The sequence below is a fragment of the Chlorocebus sabaeus genome, chromosome 28, assembly GCF_047675955.1.
Source record: "Chlorocebus sabaeus isolate Y175 chromosome 28, mChlSab1.0.hap1, whole genome shotgun sequence".
NCBI lineage: Eukaryota > Metazoa > Chordata > Mammalia > Primates > Cercopithecidae > Chlorocebus > Chlorocebus sabaeus.
In genome coordinates, this window is record NC_132931.1 from 12,630,757 (window position 1) to 12,649,778 (window position 19,022).

General features: G+C 48.9%; 1 long non-coding RNA gene across 1 annotated transcript; it reads right to left on the bottom strand.

The window, feature by feature from the left end:
- Window positions 1-869: 869 nt before the first annotated feature.
- On the bottom strand, window positions 870-18,892 carry LOC140710597 (uncharacterized). The gene is made up of 4 exons (XR_012091667.1): window positions 18,815-18,892; window positions 16,809-16,918; window positions 4,459-4,660; window positions 870-1,471 (listed from the first exon to the last, which is right to left on the bottom strand). It is a non-coding gene; the product is annotated as an uncharacterized lncRNA (long non-coding RNA).
- Between the last annotated feature and the right edge of the window lie 130 nt (window positions 18,893-19,022).

A 19,022-nucleotide genomic window follows, 5' to 3' on the forward strand; every position in this document is an offset into this window, starting at 1 on the left:
GACGGGGTTTCACCATGTTGGTCAGGCTGGTCTCGAACTCCCGACCTCAGATTGGTGATCGACCTGCCTCGGCCTCCCAAAGTACTGGGATTACAGGTGTGAGCCATTGAGCCCCGCCAGGTAATGGATTTTTAAATGACACCTGGAGAACATTCCATATTTCCTAGCTACTATTAGTTAAGATTCTGCCCAGTTTCAAACCCAAGTCTTAGGCCAGGCATGGTGGCTCACACCTATAATCCCAGCACTTTGGGAGGCTGAGGCGGGCGGATCACCTGAGGTCAGAAGTTCAGGACCAGCCTGACCAACAAGGAGAAATCCCGTCTCTACTAAAAATACAAAATTAGCCGGGCGTGGTGGCACATGCCTGTAATCCCAGCTACTCAGGAGGCTGTGGTAGGATAATCACTTGAACCCAGGAGGCGGAGGTTGCAGTGAGCCAAGATTGCACCATTGCACTCCAGCCTGGGCAATAAGAGCGAAACTCTGTCTAAAAATAAAAAAAATAAAAATAAAACCCAAGTCTTATATCTGATTCCCAAGGTCCCATTTTGCTGAGTTTTCTTCTTCTTCTTCTTCTCCTTCTCCTTCCTCTTTTTTTTTTTTTGAGACAGAGTTTTTGCTTTTGTTGCCCAGGCTGGAATGCAATGGCATGATCTCGGCTCACTGCAACCTCTGCCTCCCAGGTTCAAGCGATTCTCCTACCTTAGCCTCCCAAGTAGCTGGGATTACAGGTGTGTGCCACCACGCCTGGCTAGTTTTTGTATTTTTAGTAGAGACAGGATTTCACCATGTTAGCCAGGCTGGTGTCGAACTCCTGACCTCCAGTGATCCACCCGCCTCAGACTCCCAAAGTGCTGGGATTACAGGCATGAGTCACTGTGCCCGGCCTGAGTTTTCTTCTTTACTGTCGGCTAGGGCTGTGGCTGGGGAACTGCTGTGGGAAGGGTACTATGATCCGTGCTTTTCCTCCTCTCCTTTCTTCTCCCTGGGGTGGCAGGAGTGAGTGATCTGACTCTCGGAGACACTTTCCCCCTCTATTTTCCTGTTGGAAGCTGTGGCTTCTCTGTTGTGTTGAGCAAAGTGGACGGACAGGGAAAAGGTCAAAAATCTCTTAACTGGCTGTGAGTCTATTCTCTCTGTTGGTTGTTATTCTTCCCTCGGTAACACAGTGTTCCAGCTACTTAAGCTGCAAAACAAATTATTCAACAATTTTGTGGGTGAAAGCAATGAAAACATTGTTTATTTTGCTCCTAAATCTTCCATTTGGCGAAGGGATCCGCATGGATGGCTCATCTACGCTCCACCTGGCTCCTCTGGGGGGCCTCGAAGGTTGGACCACCTGAAGGCTCGCCAGCTCCTAAGATTGGTGATTGGTCTGGCTGTCAGCTGAGATCTTAGCTGGGGCTGTGGATCCGAACACGTGCAAGTGGTCTCTTCATGTGGTCTGGGCTTCCTCACAGGATGGTGGCTGGGATCCAAGGACAAGTATCCAGCGAGAGAGGAGAAAGGGAAGGAAGGAAAGAAGGAAGGAAGGAAGGAAGGGTAAGGGAGGAAGGAAGGAAAGAAGGAAGGAAGGAAGGGCGAGGGAGGGAGGAAGGAAAGGAAGGAAGGAAGGAAGGCAGGGAGGGAGGGACGGAGGGAGGAAAGGAAGGGAGGGAGGGAGGGAGCGAAAGAAGAAAAGAAAGGGAGGGAGGGAGTGAAGGAAGGAAGGAAGGATAGGAGAGGGAAGGGAATGGAAGGGAGGGAAGGAAGGAGGTAAGGGAAGGAAGGAAGTGGAGTGGGAGACAGAGAGAGACAGAAGGGACAGGTGAATGAAGGCCACATCTCCTTTATAACCTAATTTTAGAAGCACCCAGCATCCCCTTCACTGTATTCAATTCCTTGAGGCAGTCATAAAGTCACACCTAGTTTCAAGGGAAGGGAAAATAGGTTCCCCCCCACACCTTTTTTCTCTTTTCCTTATGACACAGGGTCTCACTCTGTCACCCAGACAGTCATGGTTCACTGCAGCCTCGACCTCCCGGGCTTAAGCGATCCTCCAACCTCATCGTCCCATGTAGCTGGGACTACAGGCATGAGCAACTATGCCCCGTTAATTTTTAATTTTTTTTTTTTTTTTTTGTAGAGATGGGAGTTTCACTATGTTGCCCAGGCTGGCCTCAAACTCCTGTGTTCAAGCAATCCTTCCACCTCAGCCTCCTGAGTAGCCGGGAGTACAGGTGCATGCCACCACACCCAGATAATTTTATTTTATCTTTTGGTAGAGATGAGGTCTCACTATGTTGCCTAGGCTGCTCTTAAAGTCCTGGGCTAAAGTGATACTCCTGCCTTGGCCTCCCAAAGTGCTGGTTTTACAGGCACCATGCCTGGTGATGCCACCTTTTTTTTTTTTTTTGAGACAGAGTCTCACTTTTGTCACCCAGGCTGGAGTGCAGTAACACGATCTCGGGTCACTGCAACCTCTGCCTCCTGGGTTCAAGCAATTCTCCTGCCTCAGCCTCCTGAGAAGCCGGGATTACAGGTGCCTGCCACCATGCCCGGCTAATTTTTGTATTTTTAGTAGAGACGGCCATGTTGGCCAGGCTGGTCTTGAACTCCTGACCTCAGGTGATTCACCCACCTTGGCCTCCCTAAAGTGCTGGGATTACAGGCATGAACCACGGTGCCCGGCCAGATGCCACCTTTTGATGGGAAGTGGTGTGGTTCTGGAATTGCATGTGAGACCAAAAACACTGCCATGGTCACTTTTGGAAAACACAGTCTTACTGCTACTGTGCGTCAGCCACACAAACGTTGGCTTGTGGAGTTCAGGGATGAAACCCTCAGGGGGCCTTGGGGGCCTGCTTACTACTCAGTCCCCTGTCCCGGTCGATCTGTCTTCTACCCCAGCAGGGCACTGCACAACCTCCTTTTGTGGGGATTCTTGGGTGGGGGCACCAGTTGGACTGCTCAAGCCCAGCTCCCTGCTTCTGCGTCCATTTGATCTGTGAGAAACTCAGGCACCTTTGGCCACTCAAATGGCTGGAACGTGGACCTCCTCCGGTGCCGCTGCCCCTCCCTGGCCACCTTCCCCTCTGAGTGGATTGTTGAATCACCCACCACCTGCCTAGGTGGGAGAGTCTGCTATTTAAAAAAATGCTCAACTAGAGGCTGAGTTTATTTATTTATTTAATTTTTTCCAGAGTCTCACCCTGTCACCAGGCTGGAATGCAATGGTGTGATCTCGGCTCACTGCAATCTTTGCCTCCTAGGTTCAAGTGATTCTCCTGCTTCAGCCTCCTGAGTAGCTGGGACTACAGGTGTGCACCACCACACCTAGCTGATTTTTGTATTTTTAGTAGATATAGGGTTTCACTATGTTGGCCAGGATGGTCTTGATCTCCTGACCTCGTGATTTGCCTGCCTCGGCCTCCCAAAGTTCTGGGATTACTGGTGTGAGCCACTGTGCCCGGTCGAGGATGAGGTTTTTTGTAGATATGGGGTCTTCCTAGTGACTGGGACTCCTGCCCACCCTGCCCCAGGCCTTTTTTTTTTTTTTTTTTTTTTTTTTGAGATGGAGTCTCCCTCTGTTGTGCAGGCCGGCGTGCAGTGGTGCAATCTCGGCTCACTCCAACCTCTGCTTCCCGGTTCAAATGACTCTCCTGCCTCAGCCTCCCCAGTAGCTGGGATTACAGGTGCCCACCACCACGCCCAGCTAATTTTTTGTATTTTCAGTAGATACGGGGTTTCACCATGTTGGCCAGGCTGGTCTTGAACTCCTGGCCTCAAGTGGTCTGCCCACCTTGGCCTCCCAAAGTGCTGGGATTACAGGCGAGAGCCACCGCACCCAGCCTCTGTCCCTAGGTTTTGAAGACGTTCTCACTTGTCTTCATGGTGAGGGGTGAGGGAACCAGTCATGGAGGAGGAGAGGGAAGCCCCCACCAATAGGCAGAAGGCATTTGGCTTCTACAAAGTCCTGTCTCTCCTTCTTGCTGCTTTCATCCAGACTTAAGGAGCAGAAAAACTGGCTGAGCAAGCAAAGCACGCAAGCGTTTCTGCCTGTCACGTAGGTGGCATCTGGGATCTTTGATGTGCCGTGCTGTGGGCCGGGAGTGTCCTCCTGAAGTTTTTCCTTCTTTGTTCTCAGCTTTGGACTCCAGCCACGGACAACAGAGTCCTAGCCCATGTCCAGTCACACGACTGCAAAAGCACCTGCATCTGAATAAGGATGTTTATGAGAACCTTCGTGCCTAATCAAATAAAATCAAAAGAACCCCCCCACCCCCAGCCTTGTGGCCTCATTCTCAAGTCAGCCCAAGCCATATCCTTCCTAGCTATGGTGTGTAGTAGTGGGGTACAGGACTCAGATGGCCTTGGTTCTCATCTTGTCTGTACTGTGTACTGTTGGTCTAGTTACTTGAACTTTTGGAGCCTCAGTTTCTCTGTGTGTAAAATGAGGATTCAAACAACACCTACCTCATTGGGTTGTCATGAGGCTTGCATGATGGAGTTAATTCATGTAAATCAGCAGTCGCAGAACCTGGCATTGGACACAGATGAGGTTAGGGCTCTGGGCTGTTGACTGACCCTTGGGCTTGAGTGGTATGTGTGGCTCCATCCTGAAGCTCTTTTCCAGCAGTGCTGAGGTGGGAGGAGGGACTTGACTCTGCAGGTGGGGCTTGGACGCTGGACCAAATTGAGGATTAGCTAAAATGGGGCCAGGGTAGAAGCGGCTTTCCATAAGACATGCCCACCAGTGTGCCATGTCAGTTTACTGTTGCAATGGCAACACCCGGGGGTTACCACCCCTTTCCATGGCAATGAGCTGACAACCTAGAAGTTCCTACCCCTTCCCTAGTAATTTCTGCACTAACTGCTCCTTAATCTACGTGTAATTAAAAGTAGGTAGGCCAGGTGTGGTGGCTTACACCTGTAATCCCAGCACTTTGGGAGGCCGAGATAGGTGGATCAGTTGAGGTCAGGAGTTTGAGACCAGCCTGGCCAACATGGCAAAAGCTCATCTCTACTAAAAAAATACAAAAACTTAGATAGGTGTGATGGTGTGCACCTGTAATCCCAGCTGCTAATGGGGCTGAGGCAGGAAAATCGCTTGCACCTGGGAGGCGGAGGTTGCAGTGAGTAGAGATGGTGCCACTGCACTCCAGCCTGGGCGACAGAGTGACAGTCAGTTTCAAAAACAAAAACAAAAGTAGGTATAAATATGACTGCAAAACTGTCCTGAGATACTACTCCCTGCTCTGCAGGAGCAGTCACGGAGCTATAACACCCCCGAAGCTGTAACACTGCCTCTTCCATAAAGCAATTTTCTTCCCCCTCTGGCTTGCCCTTGGATTTTTTTCCTGGGCAAAGCCAAGAAACCTTGTGGGCTAAGTCCCATTTTGGGACTCGCCTACTTTTCATCAGGGCCAATAAGAGGGCATCCTCTGTCTACAGTACACAAAGTAAATGCATCAGATCAATCTGATTCGACTTTTATGTAACAAAATTGTGATTTGTTTTTCAGTTGCCACGGATCCCTAGGTGAAAGTTAGGTAACCTGAGCATGTCCAGATGAATCAAGCATGCAACCACAGGGCGGAACCTAAGTGCTCGAACTGAAGAGGGGACTGAATTAAGAAGTGGACATCACATGGCAGGATCCAGGATCCAATCAGATTGAGTGCTGGCATCATCCCAAGACAGGACACAGTCAAATCACACCTCCTGGCATCACCTCATTTCAACAGCCAATCACTCTCATTACCCTATGCTTATAAACCTGACTTATGAGGCCGGGCACGGTGGCTCATGCTTGTAATCCCAGCACCTTGGGAGGCTGAGGCAGGCGGATCACGAGGTCAGGAGATAGAGACCGTCCTGGCTAACATGGTGAAACCCCGTCTCTACTAAATATAAAAAAAAATTAGCACGGTGTGGTGGCATGCACCTGTAGTCCCAGCTACCCAGGAGGCTGAGGCAGGAGAACCTGGGAGGTGGAGGTTGCAGTGAGCTGACATAGCACCACTGCACTCCAGCCTGGGCAACAAGAGCAAAAACTCTCTCTCTCAAAAAAAAAAAAAAAAAAAAAAAAAAGGCCATACTCTATACATTTTGCATGACTCTCTGAAATCCTGGGATTCCATTTAGGATGCAATGCTCAAGCTTCTCTGATCCCTGGGGTTTCCATCACATGCAAACTGGGTCATTTCTAGCAGGGCCTCCCCAGTTTTGCCATTGGTACAGGACAAATGTAAGAGCACAGAGAACACACAGTGTGGGGACACATCTCAGAGTTGGGCTGGAATCTGGACAGCAGTTGGATCAACTTGAAACTTCCTCTAAACATCTGAATAGTTTATAAAGGAAAAGAACTGTCATTGCTCCAAAGGGCATATGGCATACGGCAGCGCAGGGTGGATGTGCAAACATATCCAGGCAGCCCAGGGCGGTGGCCAGGAAGTAAGCTGTCATTTACCTGCAACATGATCCTTCCAGCATCTGGTTCCAGGAGTCACGGTCTGATTTTAATGATCTATGGTGGACCAGGTGCGTGGCTCATGCCTGTCATCCCAGCACTTTGGGAGGTTGAGGCAGGTTGATCACTTGAGGTCAGGAGTTTGAGACCAGCCTGGCCAACATGGTGAAACCCCATCTCTACTAAAAATACAAAAATCAGCCAGGTGTGGTGGTGCACGCCTGTATTCCCAGCCACTCCGGAGGCTGAGGAATGAGAATCGGTTAAGCCCAGGAGGCAGACGTTGCAGTGAGCCAAGATCGCGCCACTGTACACCGTACTCCAGCCTGGACAACAGAGAGAGACTCTGTCTCCAAAAAAACCCAAAACAACTCCCCTCCCCCCCCAAAAAAAATGCAAAAACCAATCCGTGGTGGTACTGAATGTAGAGAGAGAAGAGAGCCAGTGTGGTTGTTCATGTCTATAATCCGAGCTACTCGGGAGGCCGAGGTGGGAGGATGACTTGAGCCCAGGAGTTTGAGAACAGCTTGGGCAACACAGTGAGACTCCATCTCAAAAACAAACAAACGAACAAACAAAAACAAAACAAAAAAACAGTGACTGTAGAGAGAGAATAAAGAAGGATATGGGGCTGGGTGCAGTGGCTCAAGCCTGTAATCCTAGCACTTCAGGAGGCCCACGCAGGTGGATCACGAGGTCAGGAGATAGAGACCATCCTGGCTAACACGGTGAAACCCTGTCTCTACTAAAAATACAAAAAAAAATTAGCCGGGCAAGGTGGCGGGCGCCTGTAGTCCCAGCTACTCTGGAGGCTGAGGCAGGAGAATGGCATGAACCCGGGAGGCGGAGCTTGTGAGCTCACTGGAGTACAGTAAGCCAAGATCAGGCCACTGCACTCCAGCCTGGGCGACAGAGCAAGACTCCGTCTCAAAAAAAAAAAAAAAAAAAAAAAAGAGAATAAAGAAGGATAAAGGAGAGGGCTACTTAAAATGTTTTGGTGGGGGGAAGAGAAGTTAGGGCTTCAAAGTAGAAAGAGTACTGAAAACTTACAAGTAGCACTTTATCAGGAAGGTAATGAAAGGTCTGAATGTTGGTTGGTTAAAAGCATGATAGCAGGAAGAATCCAGGCACATTGAAGATGAAGACGGAAAAAACAAAACAGTCCCGTTTAGCGATTAAGGCAGGAAATGAACACAGATCCTATGGGAAGGCGAAGTTAACTTGTAAACGAGACTCTGTATGAAGGTATCTCTATATACATGTGTGTAAAACTATTTTAAAAGCTGCAAAACACAAGCACACAGTTGTTACAGAAAGGTCATCACTAAAGAATAAATTGGGATTGAGGCCAGGCATGGTGGCTCACACCTGTGATCCCAGCATTTTGAGAGGCTGAGGCAGGTGGCTCGCTTCAGTTCAGGTGTTCGAGACCAGCCTGGCCAACATGGCGAAACCCCATCTGTCTCTACTAAAAAAAAAAAAAAAAAAAAAAAAAAGCCAGGCGTGGTGGTACATGCCTGTAATTTCAGCTACTTGGGAGTCTGAGGCACAAGAATCACTTGAATCAGGGAGGAGGAGAGCTTGTGCCACTGCACTTTAGCCTGGGTGACAGAGTGAGACTCTGTCTCAAAATAAATAAATAAATACAGGCTGGGCACAGTGGCCCATACCTGTAATCTCAGACTTTGGGAGGCTGAGGTGGGTGGATCACTTGAGGTCAGGAGTTCGAGACCAGGCTGGTTAACATGATGAAACCCCATCTCTACTAATCACATTTTAAAAATTAGCCAGGTGTGGTGGCACAGGCCTGTAGTCCCAGTTACTTGGGAGGCTGAGGCAGAAGGATCACTTGAACCCAGGAGGTGGAGGTTGCTCCAGCTTGGGCAACAAGAGCAAAAACTCTGTCTAAAAAAAAAAAAAAAAAATGCCAGGCGCAGTGCCTCATGCCTGTAATCCCAGCACTTTGAGAAGCTAGGGCGGGCGGATCATGAGGTGAAGAGATTGAGATCATCCTGGCCAACATGGTGAAACCCTGTCTCTACTAAAAATACAAAAATTAGCAGGGTGCGGTGGCGCGTGCCTGCAGTCCCAGCTACTTGGGAGGCTGAGGCAGGAGAATCACTTGAATCTGGGAGGCAGAGGTTGCAGTGAGCTGAGATCGTGCCACTGCACTCTAGCCTGGCGACAGAAGGAGATCCGTCTCCAAAAAAAAATATATATATATTTTATATATATATATGAGTGTGTGTGTGTGTGTGTATATATATATAAAATAAATACATAAATTGAGGAGAAGGCAGGGAAACCCGGATTTGACAGTGACAAGAAAGAAAAGCACAGGAGGACCTGGTGGCTGAGCCAGATGCTGGGGCTAGACTAAGGGTGATGGGAGCAGAGCTGGGAACTTTGGGTGTCAGAGAAGTTCTAATCAGTGAAACTGAGCAAAGCTATTTGGATGGTGCAGTAGAGTTGGGGTTAAGAGACAGAGACAGGCCGGGTGTGGTGGCTCACACGTGTAATCCCAGCACTTTAGGAGGCCAGTGTGAGAGGATCATTGAGACCAGGAGTTGGAGACCAGCCTGGGTAACATACTGAGGCCTTGTCTCTATGAAAAATCTAAAAAATTAGCCAGGTGTGTTGGTGCGTGCCTGTGGTCCTAGCTACTCAGGAGGCTGAGGTGGGAGGATTGCTGGAGCCCAGTAGATTGAGGCTGCAGTGAGACATGATCGTGCCACTGCACTCCAGCCTAGGCCACAGAGTGAGACCCTGTCTCAAAACAAAACAAAACAAAACAACAATCAAAAAGGCAGAGAGACAAAGGCGGCAAAGAAGATGGAATGATGATGCCTTTCGGGTAGGTTTGGTGTTTTGGGTTGTAAAAGGGAGGATAAAGAATGGGGAGAAAGTAGATGGAGCACTAACTGGGACTCAGGTAATGGCTTCAGGTAAATTGTGCAGGTTTGAATGTGGGGAGACAAAGCCCAAGAGGAGACAAGAGGAAACAAACTTGAAGGAAAGTTTCTGTGATTCTAAGCATGTTCCCTTTCTTGTCTCCATGATTTCAGCTAGTGGTTGGATGCTCTGTGTATGTTTCATGTAGTTTCACACAGTTAGGGGCTAAATCTCTCCATGTAAAGTTTTTTTTTTTTTTTTTTGAGACGGAGTCTTGCTCTGTAGCCCGGGCTGGACTGCAGTGGCCGGATCTCAGCTCGCTGCAAGCTCCGCCTCCCGGGTTTATGCCATTCTCCTGCCTCAGCCTCCGGAGTAGCTGGGACTACAGGCGCCCGCCACCTCGCCCGGCTAGTTTTTTGTATTTTTAGTAGAGACGGGGTTTCACCGTGTTAGCCAGGATGGTCTCGATCTCCTGACCTCGTGATCCTCCCGTCTCGGCCTCCCAAAGTGCTGGGATTACAGGCTTGAGCCACCGCGCCCGGCCTTTTTTTTTTTTTTTTTTTTTGAGATAGAGTCTCGCTCTGTTGCCCAGGCTGGAGTGCAGTGGCGCAATCTCCACTCACTGCAAGCTCTGCCTCCCAGGTTCAAGTGATTCTCCTGCCTCAGCCTCCCGAGTAGCTGGGACTACAGGCGCCCACCACCAAGCCTAGCTAATTTTTTATATTTTTAGTAGAGATGGGGTTTCACCGTGTTAGCCAGGATGGTCTTGATTTCCTGACCTTGTGATCCACCCTCCTCAGCCTCCCAAAGTGCTGGGATTACAGGCGTGACCCACCGTGCCCGGCCCATGTAAGGTTTTTTATTTATTTTCTTGTCTTTCTGTTTGTTTGTTTTTGAGACGGAGTTTCATTCTTGTCACCCAGGCTGGTGTGCAATGGGGCGATCTCAGCTCACTGCAACATCCGCCTCTCAGATTCAAGCGATTCTCCTGCTCAGCCTCCTGAGTAGCTGGGATTACAGGTGCCTGCCACCACACTTGGCTAATTTTTATATTTTTAATAGAGACGGGGTTTCGCCATGTTGGCCAGGCTGCTCTTGAACTCCTGACCTCAGGTGATCCACCCGCCTCAGCCTCCCTAAAGTGCTGGGATTACAGGTGTGCACCACCGCACCTGGCCTCTCCATGTAAGGCTTCGAGTGGCATGCAGAGAACGCCCCGCTGGTGGTGTCCTTGGGTGGACCGCAGGGCCCTCAACAGTGCCCCCTGAGGCTGACCACTTTGGCTTCCAGCATGTCTGAGATGAGATGTGACCCTCTCTCCTGGGGGCCACCTGCAAGGCGATTATGTATTGGAAGAAGCTCTTTTCTCACCTTATTTTACAGCCCAATGGAGAGGAAGGTGTCAGAGTGGAAGGGGCGTAAAATCTGGAGTCACTGTCTAGCCTCTGCTTCTTGTTCAGCGTGTGGTTTGTGCAAATGACCTGACCTCTCTAAGTCTCGACTCCCTCATCTGTAAAATAGGGATGATTTGGGCAATAGCTACCCACTTAGCTACTCTGAGGATGGTATGACATTGTGGAGGTGGCAATGCTTTGTAAACTGCAGAGGGCTTTTAGGTGCTGGCCATCGCCATGTTTTAAATGCGGAGAACCGCATTTCTCACCACCTTGCAAAATAAAACTTCACAGTTTATTTGGGTTGGGTGTAATTACTGGGCGAAAAATGTAAAAATAACAATGTTTTAGAAATTTCCCCAAAGAAGAAACAGTATTGGCTGGGGCTGCCTTCCCCGGGGGCCCTGGAACACTGAGGGTGCCTGACCTGCAAATGCCCAGCGCTTAGCAGAACAGCCAGATGGCCCTGCTAGCTCCCTCCCTGTGCAAACATCTCACCCAGCCGAGTCAACAATCCTCCCTGGGTCAAGAGGTTCCTCCATGCTGCTTCTGTGTGGTGTAGCCTAGAAACTGGGCAGCTGAGGCAGAGGGCTCTGGACTTTGGTTATGTGTTTAATCTAGGGCCCTGAGCTACAGGGTCATCTGTTTCAGCTCCTTCTCTGCTTATGTAAACAGGGCTGGTGGGCCCATCAGTACAGCCAGGCCCCGCTCTCACCCCCTCCTCCTGTAAACACATTACAAAGAATCTTTGTAACTGCCCAGGCAGAGCAGCTCTTCTGCTCAGGCGAAGAGAGCCTGCATCCGGAGGGGGTGAGACTGGGGGAGGAGATGGATGGGGAAAGAGTGGGGAGGAGGGGTGAAGGTGGAGCAGGAGTGGTGCTCGCCAGTACCTCCTGTACTATGCGTACAGAAAAGCCACCTTTGCCCAACGTCTGGCCGTGATAGGAAGGGGCCTGTTGTGTGCAGCAGAAACCAAAGTGGTAGGGAGGGTGGTGTTAGAAAAGGGGAGAACTGGTGTGGGGCATGGTGGCTCACACCTGTAATCCCAGCAATTTGGGAGGCTGAGGCGGGAGGATTGCTTGAGGCCAGGAGTTTGAGATCAGCCTGAGTAACGTGGGAAGATTCTGTGTCTACAAAAAATACAAAAATTAGCTGAGCATGGTGGCATGTGCCTATAGTCCCAGCTACTTGGGAGACCGAAGCAGAAAGATCGCTTGAGGCCGAGAGTTGGAGGCTACAGTGAGGTGTGATCATGCCACTGCACTCCATCCTGGGTGTCAGAGCAAGATTTTGTCTCTAAAAAAAGAAAGAAAAGGGGAGAACCTTCATTTCCTAACATCCTACAGCCCTGACACTTTTCTTACCTTAGCAATTCAAACGTGGCTAAAAAAAAAAAAAAAAAAAAAGAGGCTGAGCACGGTGGCTCACGCCTGTAATCCCAGCACTTTGGGAGGCTGAGGCAGGTGGGTCACCTGAGGTCAGGAGTTTGAGACAAGCCTCACCTACATGGTGAAACCCTGTCTCTACTGAAAAAATACAAAAAATTAGCCAGACCTGGTGGTGGGTGCTGTAATACCAGCTACTCTGGAGGTTCAGGCAGGAGAATCACTTGAGCCGGGAGGCGGAGGTTGCAGTGATTCGAGATTGTGCCATTGCACTCCAGTCTGGGCAATAAGAATGAAATTCCTTCTCCAGAAAAAAACAAAAAAAAAAACCCCAAAACAACAACAACAACAAAAACTAGGCCAGGTGGGGTGGCTCACGCCTGTAATCCCAGCACTTTGAGAGGCTGAGGTAGGTGGATCACCTGAGGTCAGGCGAGACCAGCCTGGCCAACATGGTGAGACCTTGTCTCTGCTAAAAATACAAAAATTAGAGAGGTATGCTAGTGTGCACCTGTAATCCAGCTACTCGGGAGGCTGAGGCAGGAGAATGCTTGAACCCTGGAGGTGGAGGTTGCAGTGAGCCCAGATGGTGCCATTGCACTCTAGCCTGAGCGACAACAGCAAAACTCCGTCTCAAATAAAAAAATAAATAAATAAAATAAAAAGAACTAAAGCCTCCTCTTCAAGTAGTACAGGGTAGAAGTAAGAATACTAGCTGGAGAGTCAAGAAGACAAATGGTATTCCTGCTCCTACCCCTAATGAGCTGTGTCCTTTGGATGATGCCTTAATGTCTCGGAGATTCTTTGCCTAGATAAATCAGAATGATAATATCTGCCATTTTTTGAACACCCTTGATGTGACAGGAACTTTTTATGTGTTATTTTATTAATCTACACAAATACCCAATGAGGTAGGGTGGATTATCCCCATTTTAGAGATAATGACATTAAGGCTTAGCTAGGAGAACTGACTTGCTCAAAAATATGCATGTGTAAGTAGCAGGAACAACAGCTCTTTTGTATTCCAAATCCCCATTCTGCCCTGGCAACTAAGAAAGGTGGGGGCAGCGTGGTGGCTTAAGCCTGTAATCCCAGCATTTTGGGAGGTCGAGGTGGGAGGATTGCTTGAGCCAGGAGTTCAAGACCAGCCTGGGCAACAAAGCAAGACCCTGCTTTTTCTTTTTCTTTCTTTTTTTTTTTTTTTTGAGGCAGAATTTTGCTCACAGGCTGGAGTGCAATCACATAATTTTGGCTCACTGGAGCCCTACCTCCTGGGTTCAGGCTATTCTCCTGCCTCAGTCTCCTAAGTAGCTGGGATTGCAGGCATGTACCACCATGCCTGGCTAATTTTTGTATTTTTTAGTAGAGATGAGGTTTCGCCATGTTGGTCAGGCTGGTCTTGAACTCCTGACCTCAGGTGATCCACCTGCTTTGGCCTCCCAAAGTGCTGGGTTTACAGGCATGAGCCACTGCACCCAGCCAGCAAGACCCTGTTTCTACAAAATATAAGATATCAGCCGGGTGTGGTAGCATGCACCTGTAGTCCCAGCTACTTGGGAGGCTGAGGTGGGAGGATCACTTGAACCCAAAGGCGAAAAAAAAAAAAAAAAAGAAGAAAAGGAAAACAAAAAACTATGTTTTATTGCTCAGGGACAAAGTTTCTGACTTTGATAAGGTCAAGATCAGCTGGGCGCGGTGGCTCATGCCTGTAATCTCAGCACATTGGGAGGCCGAGGCAGGCAGATCACTTGAGGTCAGGAGTTTGAGACCAGCGTAACCAACATAGTAAAACCCCATCTCTACTAAAAATACAAAAATTCGCTGGGAGTGGTGGCGTGCGCCTGTAATCCCAGCTACTTGGGAGGCTGAGGCAGGAGAATTGCTTGAACCGGGGAGGCGGAGGTTGCAGTGAGCCGAGATCGTGCCACTGCACTCCAGCCTGGGAGACAGAGTGAGACTCAAAAAGACAGAGTGAGTCTCAAAAAAAAAAAAAAAAAAAAGAAGAAGAAAAAGAAAAAAGTAAGCTCAAGGTCTGGAGTCAAAGCCTCTACCTCTCCCAGATACCACCTCCCACTGTATTTATTTATCACCTTGGTTAAAATCCAGGGAAAGGAAGAATCAGCAACTTGTTCCACTCGGGGCAGAGCTTGGCAGGAACTCTCGGAGCTGCTGTTACTACCTTTTCCATGGCAAGGCAATTCATAAATGTCTAAATTTCCACAGTACATCTTGGAGGCTGCCTGAGGGAGATAGAGCCAGCGACCCTTAAGCCTACAGACAAAAATTAGTTGTCTTTTTTTTTTTTTTTTTGAGATGGGGTCTTGCTCTGTCACCCGGGGTAGAGGGCAGTGGCATGATCTCGGCTCACTGCAACCTCTGCCTCCTGGGTTCAAGTGATCCTCCCACCTCAGCCTCCTGGGTAGCTGGAATTACAGGTGTGTGCCACAATGCCAGGTTAATTTTTATATTTTTATTTTTTGAGACGGAGTCTTGCTCTGTTGCCCAGGCTGGTGTGCGGGGACACAGTCTTGGCTCACTGCAACCTCTGCCTCTCAGGTTCAAGTGAGTCTCCTGCTTCAGCCTCCTGAGTAGCTGAAATTACAGGCGCCCACCACCACACACGACTAATTGTTGCATTTTTGCTAGAGACGGGTTTTCACTTTATCAGCCAGGCTGGTCTCAAGCTCTCCTGACCTCAGGTGATCCGCCCACCTTGGCCTCCCAAAGTGCTGGGATTACAGGAGTGAGCCACTGTGCCCTGCCAGAATTTTACGTCTTTAAATATTGAAAAAAATTTAAAAGAATAATTGTTTATGAAATGAAAATTATATGATATTCAAATGTCAGCGTCCATAAATAAAGTTTTTTGGAACACAGCTATACTTGTTCATTTACATATTGTCTATGGTTGCTTCTGCACTTAAACAATAGCAGAATTGAGCGGCTGCAACATTGGCCATGTGGCCCAAGAGGCCTAAGTCATTATATCTGGCCTTTTTAAATTTGAGATGGAGTCTCACTCTGTCGCCAGGCTGGAGTGCAGTGGTGTGATGTTGGCTCACTGCAACCTCTGCCTCCCGGGTTCAAGCGATTCTCCTGCCTCAGTCTGCTAAGTAGCTGGGATTACAGGTGCATGCCACAAGGCCCGGCTAATTTTTTGTAATTTTAGTAGAGATGGGGTTTCACCATGTTGGCCAGGATGGTCTCGATCTCTTGACCTCGTGATCCACCTGCCTTGGCCTCCCAAAGTACTGGGATTACAGGCGTGAGACACTGCGCCTGGCCTATCTGGCCCTTTACAGAAAAAAGTTTGCCATCTCTTGTTCTAGATAAAAGTAGCCACCTGAGCAAGGATCGGGGAGGGTCTCACCATTCAGGAGGTAAATATCTATTTAATCCTCTTGTTTTCTCTGTAGCATCCACATCCTTAACTGTGTCCGGTATTCCTCAGGTCAGTGGGGTCTGATTGCTGGCCTGAGGGGTGTGGGATCTCAGACCCACCGTGGATGGGCAGCCCTAGCCTTCCTCCTCCCACATCCAGTGGTTAAGTCCTTACTTCTGTTGGTACAGAGTGGTGGCTGGGCTTGGACTTTTCAGGAAGGAGACGGAAGGGTGTTCCTCTGGAGAAACTGACCCAGGGGTAAGAGCTACAGATACTGACTGGGTGTGGTGACTCATGCCTGAAATCACAGGACTCTGGGAGGCCAAGGCGGGTGGATCACCTGAGGTCAGGAGTTTGAGACCAGCCTGGCCAACATGGTGAAACCCTGTCTCTAATAAAAATACAAAAATCAGCCGGGTGTGGTGGCAGGCGCCTGTAATCCCAGCTCCTCGGGAGGCTGAAGCAGGAGAATGGCTTGAATCTGGGAGGCAAAGATTGCAGTGAGCTGAGATCGCAACACTGCACTCCAGCCTGGGTGACAGAGCAAGACTCCGTCTCAAAAAAAAAAAAAAAAAAAAAAAAAGTCACTTTATACCACATTTTGCTCTTGTTAATCAGATTCTGCAAATGGCAAGTGACTGAACCCTGGGATTCAGTTACAACACAAGCAACACAGACATGTGAATGGACAGAGAAGATGTTTGAGGAAAGCTCCGACTTTTTTTTTTTTTTTTTTTTTTTTTTCAAGACCGAGTCTTCCTCTGTTGCCCAGGCTGGAGTGCAGTGGTGTGGTCACAGTTCACTGCAGCCTCAAACTCCTGGGCTCAAGCAAACCTCCCATCTCAGCCTCCTGAGTAGCTGGGACTACAGGCATGTACCACTATGCCCAGCAAATTGTTGTATATTTTCTTGGTAGGGACGAAGTTTTGCCATGTTGCCCAGGCTGGTCTGGAACTCTTGGGCTCAAGCCATCCTCCTACCCTGGTCTACCAAAGTGTTAGGACTACAGGTGTGAGCCACAACACCTGGCCAGTGCTAACATCTTTAATGAGGATTGTTACTGCTTTTTCTTGAAGTTTCGATTGCAAATATATATAATTTTGAGTAGTTTGCCCAACTCTATTAGCTTTGGTCTTGTTTTGAGTGCCAGGCAGGGGCTTTCAAACAGAAAAATACAGTTCATAAAGAACAGAGGTTTAATAATTGCTCAGAGGAAAAAAGACCTAACTGGTCCCCTCTCCACAAAGATAAATCTGAAGACACAAAAGAAAGGGAGAGCTGGGCATGGTGGCTCACACCTGTAATCCCAGCACTTTGGGAGGCCAAGGCTTGAGCCCAGGAGGTCGAGGCTGCAGTCAGCCGAGACTATCACGCCACTGCACTACAGCCTGGGCAAAACAGCCAGACTCTGTGTCAAAAAAAAAAAAAAAAAAAAGTGATTTGCAAAGTATAATTATTTTTTAAAATATATATTGTCATGCTTGCTTTCACTCAGATAAAAATGCTACAAGATATTTTATGGGTATAATAAGAGAGAGTATGAAGCCCCATTGAAATTTTGTGAGAATTGAATAGGTTACTATCATTTCTGCATACATCTTTTTAACACTTTCTGGAATTTACTCCTTCTCTTCCTCTTTCCACATTGCTTACTGTACAGAGAAGGAGGCTCCATAATGGGAAGGGATACTATCATATTTTAAATGATTATTAATAGTAAAAACAATGATAAACCTCCGAAGTATTAGTACTACCTGCCATACACACTGTGGTGGGTGCTTTACACAAATTAACCTCATCCATTCCTCTCTATTACAGATAACATTGCTATCCCCCTAGAAACAAGGGATTTGAAAGTCAGAAAGGTTAAATAAATTGGTCAGTAAGTGGCAGTCAGTTCTGCTATACTATTTCTAGAAAACAAACCCAGAGGTTTTAACCTTTATTTTTAATTATTTATTTATTTTTTGAGACGGAGTCTGGCTCAGTCGCCCAGGCTGGAGTGCAGTGGCTCGATCCTGGCTCGCTGCAAGCTCCGCCTCCTGGGTTCACGCCATTCTCCTGCCTCAACCTTCTGAGTAGTTGGGACTACAGGCGCCCACCACACCCGGCTAAATTTTTGTATTTTTTAGTAGAGGAGGGGTTTCACCGTGTTAGCCAGGATGATCCGGATCGCCTGACCTCGTGATCCGCCCGCCTCGGCCTTAACCTTTATTTTTTAAGGGGCTTGGCTATTTTTAGCAGAAGGAATCTGTGGTCACACAGATCTTAATCACCACTCCCTGGCAGAGAAGAAACATTTATCAGGATGAGGCCAGGCACGATGACTCACGCCTGTAATCCCAGCAATTTGGGAGGCCGAGGTGGGAGGATCACTGAGGTCAGGAGTTCGAGACCAGCCTGGCCAAAATGGCGAAACCCTGTCTCTACTAAAAATACAAAAATTGGCTGGGTATGGTGGCAGGCGCCTGTAATTCCAGCTACTCGGGAGGCTGAGGCAGGAGAATCGCTTGAACCCGGGAGGCAGAGGTTGCAATGAGCCGAGATCCTGCCACTGCACTCCAGCCTGGGCAACAGAGCGACACCGTCCCCACTCCCCAAAAACAAAAAACAACCATTTATCTGGATGGTGTCGAAATATTTACCACTTCCCCTGCACTTCTGACTTTTCGAATTTTGTGCTTTTGCCTGGGCTCCATCTAGAATGTTCTTGGATGGTGGAGCATGTCGTCCACCTACTCAATTCCTACCTCTCCTTTGAATACACACCATTTGGTGGAAGTCTTCCCTGATCCCTGCCGACAAGCTTTTCAACTGCATCTCTCTCTTAAGCTATCTCAGAGTAAACTGAGAACCCAAGTCAGTACTGGCACCCTTGCTGGAGTGTGCCATTCTGGGAAAGGCAAAATTTCTTGTCCGAATCTTCATTTGCCCTCTACTGGGGGTAAGTGCACATTGGAGAATAATGAAAACTTCAAGTCAAGAGATGCAGAGTGCGTTTTCCAGTTCAACAACCTGGATTTTCTACCAGGCCATTTTCGAAAGGAGCTGCCACGGCCAGCGGCATGGATTTTGATGAGAGCGGGGTCGGCCTGAAATCTGCAGCCTGCATGCTCCAACGACGCCTGAAAAGAGGGGTCTAACCATGGGCCGCTCCCAGCCCCCGCCCTTTTAGTCTTCCCAGCTGGCTCGGGGAGCAAAGTGGGGCTGTAGAGAGGCGGCGCCCAGGGCGCAACAGCCCGAGACCGGCGCTGAGTGCCTGGGGACAGAGGCCTCGTGCTGGAAACGCCAAGTGACCACACACCCAGCCGCTGGCAAGAACAAACAGCACTGACAGCCGCAGACCGCCGTCCCAGCGGCCCACAAAGGCCGGAAGTGCGGCTGGCGTTTGCGGCCAAGGCGCCTTCTCTAGGACTTCGGAGGTCCAGCATCTCGGTGGTTCCCTTTACTGGAAGACCCCCGACTCCCACGGCGTGTACCCTACGACAGGGGCCTCAAAATGAAGCAAAAGG